Raw genomic sequence first — 3,488 nt, 5'->3', positions numbered from 1 at the left:
TGAATTAAGTTTCTTAAACTACAAGTTTTGTGACAATCGATTAGGTAATCGATTGAAGTTAATCATTTATCAGAAACACTTTGAATAAATCGATTGGCAAATTGATTTTGACCAAATGGCTGAGGTTCTGTAACAAGCACAATCGATTGGAAAATCGATTGAAGTAAATGTCTGAGTCACTGTGACAAGCACAATCGATTGGCAAATCGATTGAAGTAAATGTCTGAGTCACTGTGATCAGCACAACCGGTTGACGAATCGATTGATGCTAAATGTTTGAGTTACAGGAAGAATTCAGCTCATTACCAAATCGATTAGGACTATGAATATACGTCGACTGAGCAATCGATTGTTTTGATCTCGTTGTTTGAACAAAACACCTATAATCGATTACTCAATCGATTCTGATATATTCTTAGTATTAGTTTCTGATTTATGCATTAAAAGAATCGATTGGCAAATCGATTCATGCTTATATTTTCAAGATTCAAGAAAAACAAGAAGAACGATAATCGATTGGGCAATCGATTAAACTGGTTTTAAACTTTTATAAAATCGATTGAGCAATCGATTGACCTGATGTTTTTCTGAATATATATAAGCTGATTCAATCACATTTTCTAATAACTGTTACACATTTTCTAACAACCAATACACTACACTTGAAACAATTATTTTCATCACACAAAATACTCATTTGGAAAATCCTCTTTGTATGAAATTCTTATTGTGATTTAGTCATCATCTTTTGTCCGCTTTTATTCTTTTATGTAAAAACAATCTGTAAAGAAAGTTCTGGAAATCCAGTGGTGTAAACTGGTGACTATCTTTGTTGGTGCGTGTGTTCATCAAGAAGAAGTCTCATCTTGATCTCGTGAGAGTTTGGCGAGTAACTCCAAGGATAAGGTGGTATTGTAATAGAAGCGAGTGAGTTGGATAGATAGGCCATGTGTGAGCTGGACAATCTGTAAAACGTACTCAAGTCAATTCTATTGGAAATGCTGAAATCTGGTTTAGATTTTAGGACTGGATGTAGGCTATCAAACTGATAGTCGAACCAGTATAAATCTTGGTGCACGTTTTTCTTACCTTTTTCTTTATTTTGATATTGCTTGAATGCTTATTCTTGAATGTTTGTATCAGTGAATTTTTGTCTTGATTAATATTCTGAATAAGCATTGTATATGTACTCTTATTTTGATAATTCATGCAACTGTGAATCTTTGTTCTTGAATAAATTCCGCAACTAATTATTGTTAATCTGATTAGTAATCTTGTAAGATTAGTAAATACATTTCTAATATTTTTTTAACAAATAGAGGCCATAATTTCCTACATGCGTAACAATCATAACATTGAAATTAAAAATAGTTCAAAACATTCAAAATCATCATTGTAGAGGAAGTTGCAAAACATTCAACTCAATCATTGTACAAAACAAGTAAAAAGAGCTAAAAAAAGAACAATCAGAAAGTTGAAATCGTAATGGTGAAAAATAAAAAACATGAGCACGAAAAACAGTTACCAGAAAAGAGAAATTAACCTGAGGCACCAGAAAACGCGTGTGGAACACGTGATAGGAAACGAAGCAAGATCGTCGCCAGAAAACGTGAGAAATCGGAGGTCGGAAAATGCAAGCAGAACGGAGGTCGGAAAACGCGACTAGAACGAAGTCTGGATAGCGCGAGCAGAACGAAGGCCATAAACGCTAGCAAAACCGAGGCTAGAAAACGTGAGCAGAAAGGAGGTCGTAAAACTCTAGCAAGAAGTTGAAACTAAACAATGTGGAGGGAGGAACGACGGATATGGCACAAAATTTTAGTTCTAAAATTTTAGGGTAAAAGGGTTTTTAGTTATGAGACCTGAGAGATAGATTTGAGGGGGAAAAGAACCAGCGGGATGTCAAAATGGTTAGCGCGTTTCTAATTTCCAACAAAATATGACGACGGTTGCGAAAAAAGGTCGCATGAGGAACCGTCGCAGTGTATGAACGCAGGCAGTTTTCTAAAAACCGTTGCAGAGCATGTGCCACAATATTTCAAATTTTTTGTAGTGATTAAACATGTGCTTAACATATGAATTATATGAGTATATATGCACCATGTATTAACATCAAACTTTTAGAAAAAGAGTGTTATATTTAAACTTTCAAACCCAACTAGTTTGACTTGAAATTGATTTATATAACTCAAATTATAGCATGTTGGACTTTAGTCCTCTTAATCCTAATTTTGACATAATTAACAAACATACAATGTTCATACATCATATGATAAATCTAATATTTTAACTGAGCAAGATTTCAGGAACAACAACTCAACCCTATTTACTTGAGACAATTGCTTGGAACTCAAGAAATCAACAAACGTTGAAAATCTACTGAACAAATCGATTAGGAAATCGATTTCGTAAAAGGGTTGTAAGGAAACATACTATTTGTGGTTACACAATCGATTAGGCAATCGACTGGCACAATTAGAAATAAAAATTGTGCAAGTCAGTGGCAACCTGATTTACATGCTAATCGATTGGTACATCGATTGTGCAAATCACAAAGTAAAAATTGATTGAAACAAATCGATTGGGTAAGTCACAGGGACAATCCATTTACTAGGATAATCGATTGACAAATCGATTGCATAAATAATATTTTAAAAGTAACATGACATGTGACAAACACAATCGATTGGACAATCTATTGTGAGAATTTCAATCATGTTAAGTTTGGTATCAATCGATTAGGAAATCGATTGAACTAAACAACTGGTAAGAACTTTTCAGGAAAATACTACCAAATCGATTGGCACTTCGATTAACATGAAATTAGCTAAGTTCCTGTTTTAAACAAAATCGATTGGCAAATCGATTGAAACAAATATTTGAAATCACAGGGAACTCTTAATTTGTGGCCAAATCGATTATGTGTATTTGTGAATCGATTAAGTGACTTAGTAAATCGATTAAGTAATCGATTGGTGTGATTTTATTATTGGAACAAAACACCTGATATCGATTATGCAATCGATTCATATAAGTCTGCACATAATTTACTGAAAAGTGTTTTTAAAAGAATCGATTGGGAAATCGATTAGTTTATGTAGTTTTAAGATTCAAGAAAAACAAGACTTGCGATAATCGATTGGCAAATCGATTAAGCCCGCTTTATCACTTTAATGAATCGATTGGTAAATCGATTTATTATTTGTTTTTTAAGAAACTATATAAACAGTCTTCAATCTTTTTCTCAAATACTTGAATATACTTCAGAACACTGAAGAACTCTTAAGAACTTTTTGATAACATTCTGATATTGCTTTTTCAGATCAAGACCAAAAGATTATTCATAATCAATAAGAGAGCTGAAAAAGAATTCTTCAGAAAAAGACAATGATCTCATAAACACTCAAATGAACAACCAGATTATTGTGTGAGATACATTGATCAAGATAGAATACAAACTTTGTACTTCTTTTATTTTGTTTGTAACA

The sequence above is a fragment of the Cicer arietinum genome, chromosome 5 (genome assembly GCF_000331145.2).
Source record: "Cicer arietinum cultivar CDC Frontier isolate Library 1 chromosome 5, Cicar.CDCFrontier_v2.0, whole genome shotgun sequence".
Classification (NCBI taxonomy): domain Eukaryota; kingdom Viridiplantae; phylum Streptophyta; class Magnoliopsida; order Fabales; family Fabaceae; genus Cicer; species Cicer arietinum.
Note: the sequence above shows the minus strand (reverse complement) of the source record.